Source organism: Tachypleus tridentatus, chromosome 10 (genome assembly GCF_004210375.1).
Source record: "Tachypleus tridentatus isolate NWPU-2018 chromosome 10, ASM421037v1, whole genome shotgun sequence".
NCBI classification, from domain to species: domain Eukaryota; kingdom Metazoa; phylum Arthropoda; class Merostomata; order Xiphosura; family Limulidae; genus Tachypleus; species Tachypleus tridentatus.
In genome coordinates, this window is record NC_134834.1 from 61,235,340 (window position 1) to 61,248,045 (window position 12,706).

Sequence of the window (12,706 nt, forward strand, 5' to 3'; positions counted from 1 at the left end):
CAAATACGCCAATGATACTGTTGGAATGACGATTTATAAAGTACTCGTTGTATAACTACTGAAGTATTAATTATCGTATTTGTAGTTGAGTATTTCATCATAGTACAATTATCGTGAATTCTTGATTTATTAACAAAAAGCTTAAAGTTGTTGTTGTTTTTTTAATCGTGACAATCAACTTATTTGAAATCCACTATGAGCATACTATTTTTCTTGTGTATCTAAAATAATTAAGAAAGTTTTTAATCATCAGAAAAATTAATTTATTTTTCCATTTTAACATTTAGCTTTATGATTTCTTCAGGAGTAAAGTTAGCTAAGGTAAGTTTTATATGAGACACTTATGCACGTTTTTATTTTATCGTGTATTCTTTATTTCGTTTAATAGCTTCAAATAGACATAAAAATAGGCACACTTAATTCTGCAGTAAGATTAGGGACACTTTAGAATGTTTGATTTATTTTGTCAACATTATACACTATGGTCATATGTGACACCTTATACCTTAAGTAGTAAGTATTTATTATTAATTAAATATATAAAAATTACAGCTAATAGCTAGTAATTTTTATATAAAAATATATAATATATAATATATAAAAATTACAGCTAATAGCTAGTAATTGACAATTAGTCTTAGATGATCGTGTACTCAGCCTATATGCTATAATATCCATAACAATGATTGATAATGAATCATACCAACCTCAATGTTGAAGATGTAAGTATTTACGTTACGTAATGACTATGTTCATCTCACCCTCTCAATGAACAGTAGATCCATTCACTAGGCCCGGCAGGGCCTGGTGGTTAAGGCACTCGACTTGTAATCTGAGGGTCGCGGATTCGAATCCCTGTCACACCAAACATGCTCTTAGCCGTGGAGGCGTTAGAATGTGACGTTCAATCACACTATTCGTTGGTAAAAGAGTAGTCCAAGAGTTGGCGGTGGATGGTGATGACTAGCTGCTTTCTTTCTAGCCTTACACTGCGAAATTAAGGACGGCTAGCGCAGATAACTTTTGTGTAGCTTTGCTCGAAATTCTAAACAAACCAAATACAAATTATTCGAAAGTGAAAACAATGACCTAGAAAATATCAAAACGATGTGTTAAAATTACTGATCGTTAAGAAGGATCACCAAACTAGACTTGTATTTATGTAAAAACGGATCGTTTGGGTTGAGAAAATGTTTTACGGAGAGGAGCGAACAACGTTTTGACCTTCTTCGATCATCGTCAGGTTCACAAAGGAAGAAAGAAGCCAATATTTTTATGACACAAGTTGAAACATAAGCAATTAACACAACTTTCAACCACCACTACACTGGTACAGATATGTAGATGACACGGTTGCGGGATTCAGATCTACAGAACACACACTTAATTTTTTCAATCACATTAATGCTATACATCCCAACATCAACGTCACATGTGAACAGGAAGAAAGCAATCAAATATCATTTCTTAATCTCAAAATTACAAGAACCGATACACAATTTAAAACAGAAATCCACCGAAAAATCACCCATACTGGACTATACATTCCTTGGGACTCAGCACATGAAACAAAACAAACACCCAACATACTAAGAAACCAAATAAACACAGCCATAAAACTATGCTCACCAGATAAAATTAACGATGAATTAGACAAAATAAAACAATACTTTGTCAACATTAACAAGTTTCCTCCACAAACCGTAGAAAACATTATACGCACACACCTAGACAGAAAGCAAAATCATCCAACAAAAGTAAATATATCTCACGAATCAAAAAATATCGAAACCATATACTGCTGCATATCATATATTCCTGACATCAGCAGAAAAATAACCAACATTTGGCAAAAACTAATAACAAAATATGGCATTCCAGTTAATACCAAATTTATTCAAAAACCAGGCAGAAAACTGAGGTCTAGACTATGTAAAAACTACACTGACAAACACCACACCAACATTATTTATAAAATACAATGTGATAACTGCCACAACTTCTATATTGGAGAAACAAGTAGAAAAATGGAAACCAGATTCAAAGAACATAAAAAGTCACCTTCACACGTTTTCGAACACTGCAAGTCAAATAAACACAACATAACCATAGAAAACACTCAAATACTAAATAAAGAAACAAACATAAACAAATGTAAAATTAAAGAAGCCTTACTTATACAACAACTTAAACCCAAAATAAACCAATACAAAAAAACTCCTTTATACCTATATTAAAAAAATAATAATATAATAAATCATAATAATAAAATAAATAATATAAAATTATATATTCTTACATCTAAGCCTCCATCTACATTCCGACACTCAGTTACACAACCCCTTTCAAACATGTGATCAGCTTCCGGTCAGTTACCTCTTTCTTTCTTTGTGAACCTGATGATGACCGAAGAAGGTCGAAACGTTGTTAACTCCTTTACGTAAAAAAATTTCTCATCCCAAACGAGCCGTTTTTACATAAATATTTTTCTCTACAAGTGGGTTTTCTCGACATCACTGATTAGGCTTGTATTTAATCCTACGATAAAGAAGTTTAATAGTGTACTTTATCTTTTCACTATGATGAGCAATAGTTCGTTTGGCTGCTGTCGTTGCATCTTCTGTTCATCAGTATTATAAACAAGATGCTCACATATTTCGTCTTACTCCACTAAAAAGTAAACTATCTTGCCATCTTCTGATTTCAAAAACTTGACGGAATCCAATGCAACTAGAAACTGGAAAACTAGACACCTAAAACATGACGAAGTAGGACATTTAAAAATCGTTTGGTTGTTGTAAAATAAAACAATAATTACAGTAATTATTTCATTATATGATCTGTAAATATTCAGGCTTACTACATTACCAGTTTAATTTACTCCAGTATTTAAACTGTATGAATCTAGACCATTTTTTTAACTTTTAAATCTACGCCATTATTTAATCCACACTTCATAAATTTATTGTTTAAACTAGTACACAGTAAGAATTATGGTAAAACTGAAATATAAAATAAACAATTGTAAAAGTAATTTAAGCAGTGTATACACCAATGATGTCTAACCTTTCATAAACTAACTTGGGAAATTGATAAGCTAGGTAGTAAAATTCACGATTACATAACGTGAAATATAAATGCCAAATAGTTTTAAAACGCTCCCTCTGGTGGTTATGATACTGATTTCTAGGTTACTTTTATATTTTAAAATCCGTTATTTCTGTGACTAAGTGGCAAATCTGAGGGCGTATGACGTTACCAATCAGGTTTCGATACCCGCGATGTACAGAACAAAGATAGTCCAATATATATCTTTGCGCTTTGTAACAGAAAAACATTTTAAATTATTTAAAAGCGTACTACCAAATAATTTTTTAGATAAAGTTAGATACACATATTTATATTTATGATGCCACTAGTTGCAAATAATACAAATCTTTGTCATCCTTCTAGCTAATCACAGTTTATCACAATTTGATTTGGGCATTAAGGCATACAGAATCGTAATAATTAAAGTCTGGGCTAAGAATGACTTATCTTTAGCTTTCCCACATTGTGAATCCAAGAGTTCGTGATTCACGGCTCGTTACTGCAAAAACAGCCCCCAGTCATCGGACTTAAAACACTAGAAACCGAGCTTAGGTACCCGTGGTAGGCAGACTACAGATAGCCCATTGTGTAGCTTTGTGCTTAACTACAAACTTCGTCCGCGATACATTTATTCGACAGTTCTTGTTATATTAGCATCAAGGCTCAAACGTTTTTGTTTTGTTTTTTAAATCGCAAGTTTTAACTCACTTGAAAAATCCATTATAAGTATGCTTGTTTGCTTGGTATTAGAAGGAAGGTCTGCAGTACCATCAAGAGAGACAGGTTTTCAAGTTGAAAACAAAGAACCATCAAACATCATCTACGGATCATCCGCACCAGTAGAAGAGGGTCGTTCATGTCTTATCATTACGTGACAGAAATTAGAGAGCGTAAGGACCGAGGAAGAGAGAAGTCGGAAGGTGGCAGAGAGAGACACAGAAGTCGAGGATATAGTGAAACTCACCATCGTTTGATTGAACATTTTGAGGAAATCCATTTTTACGAGGAAGAATATCTAAAAGAGAGAGGGAAGAAATACCGAGACGAAAATGAAGACACGTCCAATAATCCTAGACACAAATATAAAAATGAAAAAGGATATTTAAATTATCCTAACGATCGTGAAAGTAACAATCTGGAGTATTCTTTAGTTTCATCAAAAGATAAATTTTATGATTTGTTAAATCACATAGGTTCTAATCATGTTAACAACGAAACGGTAGAACAGCATTCTTACTCTACTAATGAACCGCCTTTTCCACATTTTCCAATACCCACTTCTAACTTTAAGATTTAATAATGAGTTTCGTACTTGGGTTATGGCTACTGTTAAGTTTAATGACAAAGAACTCCAAAAATTTATGTTTGTCAAACATGTGGGTCCTCCAGTTCAATCACTGAATGCTAAAGTTTATTTAAATCGCCACCCTCCCCACATCAGTTAAAAAGGGAATTTGGTGCGGATGTAAACAGTTTATTAAAACATTTACTACCACAAAGATACACTTTTAAACTAGTTAAAATACCTGTTAATGTAAAACAACATATTTTGAAATCTCAAGTTCCGGGAGAAAGACAATTTGTGCTTTTTGAACTACATCAGATCACTTTCTTCCGTAGTTTTACCATTACTTCACACTCAACTCAGGGTATCCACTCCACGCGGCCACAAGGCCTAGGGCCTTATTAAACCAGACTTTAATATATATATATATTATATCAAGACCAATGGAGCCTAACCTCTCATTTCTTCCTAGTTACAACCTATTCCGCTCTTTACATAATTTCATCAAAGCTACACAAAACACGTCTTATCAAGCTCAGGAAGCAAGGAATCATCCAAAAGTACGAGATAAAACACATTCTGTTGACAGACTCTGATGATCTCGCGAGAAAATACGCAATAAATATAGCTCTAGTTTTATACGTTCTCCGAAACAATGCGGTTCCGATTAAAATAAAAGAGAAAAGGAACAATTATTCGTATAAAGTACTAGCATTAGAAAAGTTACTGCATACTATATCTACAAGTTATTTTATACTAATGTACAATAATGTTAAGAAAAAATACCTGATAAACTGCAAAATGATCTTTTGTAAGTTTTATTCTGTAACTCTTGTTTGGTATCAACCCATTCATTGTACCCCATAGTCTTACCAATTCGCAAGTCGAATGATTTTCTAAATACGTTAAGGCATTTTTTAAGAGTGCATCTATTCAGTTATGACATGGTTAACATTTGAAATACTAGAATAAAAAAGTTTGCGAAATAAGAATCTGATTATGTAATAATTCACGATGAATTTGTGTCTTTTTTCCAATCTTTTATAAATTTATTACGTTAACTAAAATTATAAAACGCCACAAGCAACAATTCTTCATATTCTGTACCCCCAAAATTATACGTCATGTCATGCTTTTGTTTATTTTATACACTAAATGAGTTATAATATTTTAACTCCCCACTGTAATATAGCAAGATGTCTGCGGGCTTACAGCGCTAAGGACCGTATTTCGATACCCGTGGTGGGCAGAGCGCATATAGTCCATTGTGTATCTTTGTGTTTAACTACAAACAAGCCCGGCATTGCCAGGTGGTTAAGGCATTTGACTCGGAGGGTCGGGGTTCGAATCCCCGTCACATCGAACATGCTCACCCATTCTGCAATGGGGGTGTTATTACGAGACGGTCAATTCCACAATTCGTTGATAAAAGTGTAGTCCAAGAGTTGGTTGTGGGTGATGATGATTACTTCCTTCCTTCTAGTCTTACTCTGCTGATGTATTGACCCTAACATTATAACGCCCTCAGGTTGAAAACGCGAACATGTTTGGTGTAACGAGGATTTGAACCGGCAACCCTAAGATTACGAGTTGAGTGTCTTAACCACCTGGCCATGCTAACACGACATAAGGCAACCACATGATATAATAGTTCAATGACACGTTATTACAGGAGTATCATCTCATTGCGACGAAAACTTTCTATCCAATGTATCTTTGTATACTGTGTATAAAATTATCTAGATTACCTTTATTCTCTATGGAATTTTATAGATATGCTATTGAATCATATTTTGACTTTAAAATATCCAAATAGCAACATTTCAAGGCTTCTCTCGCGATTTCCTGCTTTGTGAATTTAGTAACACTGGTTTTAAGAAATTTTCGTTACAATAAGAAGATACTCATGGAATAATGCATCATTGAATTATTATATTCACTAAACACTGAAAATATATCAACACTATTGAGCTGTTTGTGAGCGAATTTGTGACTTTAGAAACTGCCAACTTCTTTTTCTGATGTCTTTCAAACGGACAGCGTTACGTTAATGGGATTAAAACTCTAAAATTCGATGCTCGTTTCTTTGTCGTTGACACAGCAGATAACCTACCGAGGCTTAGCTTTACATCAAATAAACTTTCACCGAATGTCATGTCATTGTTGTCTGTATTGAAAATCGCTAAATTTGCCACTAGCTGCTTTGGCAAACCTTTGTCGCTAAGAGCCAGAAACGTCACAATATGTAGCGACAAAATTGTTAAGTCGGCAACACCGCATATAATATAAAGAACTCGAAACTTTAACTTCCTGAGCAAAACGACAAAAAGGAAGAAGAAAATAACTGTTGTTATTGATTGCTAGCAGTAAAACATCACTAAAAACATCAATAAGAGAATTTACTTTTCCGGATATTTAGATGCAAAATAGGTTTAAACTAAACATATTAAAAACATATTAAATACCTTTATTTATAAACACTAATGCTCCGTTGTTTTAAAGCTTTGTTAGTTTGATCAATAAAGAGAATGTTGGACAGGGCGAAGCAAGAAATGGCCATTGGGGGGTAGTTTGAGTGCTTGATGCAAGCGCCGCAGGCGCGAAGCCATGCTAGGGGGGTCCAGTGGCATGTTTCCCGGGAAAGTTTTTAATAAAAACATAAAAGAAAAGCCTGAATTATGCATTTTGAGATCATCTTTTTGGCAAATTTCAGAATGGCACACTGAGGTGTTTGTCTTACTTTTTAATCATAAATAAATATATAGGGCTATATTTATAATATAAAACTTAAAGTTATAAGGCCCAGCAAAGGAGGCCTACAGTCCTGTCATCAACATATAAAATATAGAGTCACTCAGAAGAGTGAAAAATATATGTATAGTGTCTATAATCTGTATTCAAATATCATGGACAGTGTATGTTCAGATTCCCTGGATTTCAAGAATTAACTTCACAAATAAACAGTGGGTGGCACTGCAGCAGGCTGGCAGCGCCATGGCACTAACCTAGTACCATTAACGCCATCTATAGTGAATGATTCACTATAGATGGCGTCAATGGTACTGTGAATGTGACGTTGACAAACAGAAGTTGTGATAAACAATCATTCGCTATGTCAAGCCTGTAAAAGCAAAGGACACTGCATGGGTTCTTTAAACCCATTCATGAGGCTGAACCTGATCAATCTGCTGCAGCCAATCAGGTTGAATCAGAATTGTCAACTCAATTATCATTACCGTGGCCTTCTACCAGTGCTGCTACTACCACCTCAGGTCCAGTCTGAGACATTGGAAATTACATTTGTGATGATGTCAGCATTGGGAAACAGGTAAGTCGACTCCTCATTATATTAATTTTGTATTAAAAATCATGCAAACACTCTGTATCGTTGGCTTTCACAGTGGAGATGGCTACTCTACAGTCAACATGCAAAGGGTGCTTTCTGCAAGTACTGCTGTCTTTTTGCTTCTGATGGTGCTGGTGTTGGAAGCCAGAAATTGGGGCAACTAGTGAAATTTCCATACACAAACTGAAAGAAGGCTGTTGAAGACTTCAAGGCATATGAATTGAAACAGTACCACGAAGATAGCAAAGAAAAAGCTAACAATTTTCTACAGGTCGTAAACACAAGTTCATCTGTACACTTGCAGCTTGATGCAACTTACAAGCAAGAAATTGAACAGAACTGACAATATTTAATGCCTATTATTGATACTGTATTGCTTTGTGGGAGACAGAGTTTAGCTTTGAGGGGAAAATATGATTCTGGTCCAATGTATGTTGGTAAAACTGATGAGGAGCCCGTCAGTAATGATGGGAATTTTCGGGCAATTTTGCGATACAGAGTACAAAGAGGAATGCTACGTATCTGAGTCCTCAAATTTAAAATGAAATCATTAATGCCTGTAATACTCATGTTCTTGATGCTTTGGTCAACAGGGTTAATGCTGCAAAGTGTTTCTCAATATTAGCTGATGAAACAACAGATATTTCAGGCATTGAACAGTTATCTAACAGTGTTACATATTTGCATGCTAATGACAACTCTATTGCAATGAGAGAAGAATTTTGTGCAATTTATACCTGTTTATGATATGACAGGCGGAAACTTGGCTGATGTTATCATAACCAATCTGACAAAATATGGTATTGACATGGCTTACCTGCGAGGACAAGGATACGACGGTGCTACCTCTATGAGTGGGAAATTCAATGGTGTCCAGAGACACATAACTGATAAATTCCCACTTGCACCCTATGTACACTGCAGTGCCCATTTCATAAGCTTGGCAATTTTTGATGCTTGTAAAGAAGTTCCTGTGCGAAATTGCATGAGAGTAATTTTTAGCATTAAAAACTTTTACAATACACCCAAACGAAAGCACGTTTTGGCTCTTTAGGTGGAGAATAAAGCAACTGAATCGAAAAAAAAGTTTAAAAGACCTCTGCCCCACCCGGTGGGTTGAGAGGCATGACTCAGTCATTGTCTTTCTAGAATTAATCCATGCAGTTGCAGATACTCTTGAGACCATATCAGGTTGGCAAGACAGAGATTCTGTCACGAAAGCCAATCAATTGTTGTGTCCCATAACACAGCCAGAATTCATGATCACTCTACTTACCATTGCTAAATTGTTTTCCTTTAGTTTACCTCTGTACAACTTACTGCAGCAACACAACATTGATTTAGGTGCTGCGATGCATCACGCAGAAATTGTGAAAGATTTAATCCGTTCACTCAGAAATAATACTGTGAATGAATTTAACAACATTTTCTGTGAGGCTCAAACTCTGTGTAATGAGCTTCAAATTGACATCATAATGCCAAGGCAGGCTAAAAGACAGATGTACCGTGCTAACCCACAAACCACTAGCCCTGAGGAGTACTTTCATATTGTTGTATTTGTACCATTTGTTGATCACTTTCTTTCACAAATATGTGACCGTCTGTCCAGTCACAAAATTCTCCTTACAAACTTCATGTGTCTACTACCTTCAGGATCTACCACATAACGGTCAGAACCTACAGCACAACAATGTGACCAACTTAAAGAGTTGGTCAATATATACAAGGTTGACATTGACAGCACTTCACTAGCTGCAGCAGGTGAACTTAGGGATTGGTGCAAATCACTTGCGAGCAACAGACCAAAAAATCTCAGAGATGCATATGCAATGTGCAATGCAGAAATGTTCCCACTCATTCCTAAACTGTTGAAAGTATTTGTCACGCTGCCTGTATCAACGAGCTCAGTGAAGCGTTCGTTTTCAACTCTCAGAAGACTCAAAACGTATTTGAGAAATACCACCCCTGAATATCGATTGAGTGGCCTGGCCTCATTATACATTCACCGTGATATTAAAGTTGAACCAAACTGTGTTGCAGATGTACTGGCAAGAACGAACAGGCGTTAGAGCCTTTCATAGATATTCGATCGTATTTCTCTAGTTGTGACAAAACTTGTGTATTAAAAGAGTGTTCGATCAGAAATTTACATTTGACCATTTGTTGTGTGTGAAACTATCTGTCATGCAATCACGGATCTTTATGAAACTTCACAGGTGGCAATTGAACTAAAAAGTTTGGGTCCATGGGGGGTAACCCCCAAACCCCCTGATGTTGGATAAGAAAAAGATTTCGTAGTACTATAAATACGACTGGGATATCTTACGCAAAATATTATATCTTGAATGCCTTTTGTACCAAATTCTGAAGAGTAGCAAAGTTGGATATCATTGGATTAATAACTTTAAAATATCGTATTACTGAGCAAGTATAAATCGTGCATTTTTTTATACATAGAGTAAACGTAAATAAATAACTGTTGTTTCTTTTTTCAACAAATTTCAACATCATGTTCCATATCAAGCTTAGATAATCTATCGGGAAAAGTTGGAACAAGATAATGAAGAAGAAGCAAAACTAGAAGTGATTCATGGAACCAAGAGAACCATGCTGAAGTACCGTTTAAAAACTAGCCAAGTGAAGCAGATGTGATAATTGGACATAGAAATAAAGTTCGAAAAAGCGAAATAAAGTGATATAAAAATGAAAATGAAGACGTAGCAGTAACTTTGGCTTTCTCGTAGTTTACAGTTATGTTATATTCTTCTGTTTTGTAGTTTACAGTTATGTTATATTCTTCTGTTTTTAAATTTCAATTTTTTTTTTAAAATATCGATTTCAATACTTAACTTTATTGAAGTATTTACGAAAATGTTACTTATAACCTTGCAAAGTACGAGGTTTAAATACTATGAAATGGACTTTAGTGAGATATTACTTGTTGATTTTTTACAAAGCTTTGTTCCTAGTTTTGAGCCGCTAGATGGACGCCACCTAATTAATAACATTAAAATCAACCTTAGTGCAAGGTAATCATTGTAACCTCAGTATAAATAATTGAATAACTTGTCCTTTATGACTTTTTCTAGCTTCAGAGCAATTCTTAATTTTTTAAAATTATATTTAATGTTGAAAATTTCGCTGGCACTGGTTGTTTCTGTGGTATAGCTATGAGTTTCAAAGTTGAAGAAACGGGAACGAATACGTGCAATGCAATACCAAAAATATTTATCGCACTCTAAGTTGTTCGGGCGTTATAAGAGTTAAAGTCGATCCTTTAGAGTATATGGTAGGTAATAGGGCACTAGTGACTGGATACCTTTTCTCTGGTAAAAAGTAAGGACGGTGACAGATACCTTACTAAGTATGTCATAAATACAAAATAATAATAAAAATAAAAGACTGTAAGTTTAATAACCACACCTGAATGAGTAAGAAGTGGATCTGGTGCGCCATCACTAGTAAAACTTACAAACTAATCTATTACATATCTGATTCACACACACATATGAAACTATATACTCTGCTGGCTAAAATATTAAGGCCAATGAACATAAAGAAAAAATATACATTTTGCGTTGTTTGACTCAACCACTTATTTGAGTAGAACTTCGAAAGATGAAAATAAGAAAAGGGAAAATAAAAACCCAAAACCTTTTCAGCATTTAATAGGGAAAATGTGAACACTATAAAATTAGCCTAAATACTAGCTGGTCAAAAGTTTACGACCATACTAAAACAAAGCGTTAATCGGTAAACGCGTAACGATATTTAGTCAATAAGGATGCTCTCTCCAACATGTCAATGTAGCCATCTGCTGTTTGACGCCCCTGTATAACCTGAAGTCCCATTGTTCCATGGAAGGAGAAAGCATCCCAGATCATGATGGAACCGCCTCCACTGTGTCGTGTAGAAAATGTCTCCGGTGGCATATCTTTATCGTGCCAGTGACCTTGGAAGCCATCTGAACTATCCAGGTTAATTTTTTTCTCATCAGAAAACAAAACCTTCGTTCACTTTTCTACGTCCCATGTTTGATGCTTCTGAGCAAAGTTTAACCGAGCTGTTTCGTGATGTAGAAGGAAGCATGGCCTTTGAAAACGTTTGTGGTTTTTAAAGCCTTTCTCTCGTAGATGCCGTCTTATTGTTCTTAAGCCTCATACTGCGTCCGTAAGGGCCTTAATCTGGTTCGACCATTGGCTCTTGTCTTGCCGGAAAACCCGTCGAATCCTCCTGCTCAACGCCGGTGAAATTTTCTTGGGCCGACCTCTTGAAATTCTTGTTCTGTATCCCTCAGGGTCTTTTAAGAAATTTGCAACAGCAGTTTTACTACACCTAATCTCACCAGCGACGGCACGTTGAAAGAGACCTTGGTTTTGCAGCTCGACAATTCTGCCACTTTCAAACTCTGTCAACTTTTTAGCCTTTGCTATGTTTTTACCCAATGTAACACAGGAGATGTCAGTTGGAGATGTTAACAACGCTAATGCTTGAACACAAATGACTAAATTTCGTTAGGTGTTCACTGATTAGCTCTTCGTTTCAGTATGGTTTTAAACGTTTGACCAGCTAGTATTTATGCTAATTTCATAGTGTTCACATTAGCCCTATTAAATGCTAAAAAAGTTTTTTTACTTTTATGTTTCCTTTTCTTATTGTCATCTTTTGAAGCTCTACTCAAATAAGTGGTTGAGTCTAACAACGCAAAATGCATATTTTTTTTATGTTCATTGCCCTTAAGATTTTGGCCAGCAGTGCATATGTTTTTTAACATTAAATATATCAAACAACAGGTTGGGCTGTAGCAGTGTTTTTCGTCTAAACACAAAGATAGCTATTTTTAACTTAAAGAACAATCATATTTTTTCTTATTGTGTATTTCAAGCATTACTATATCATAATATATCATGATTTACGAAAGTTATGTGTTTACATTATATACTGTTGACGAGCGTAACTCGGCCAATGAACGGGAAGGTCAAGTT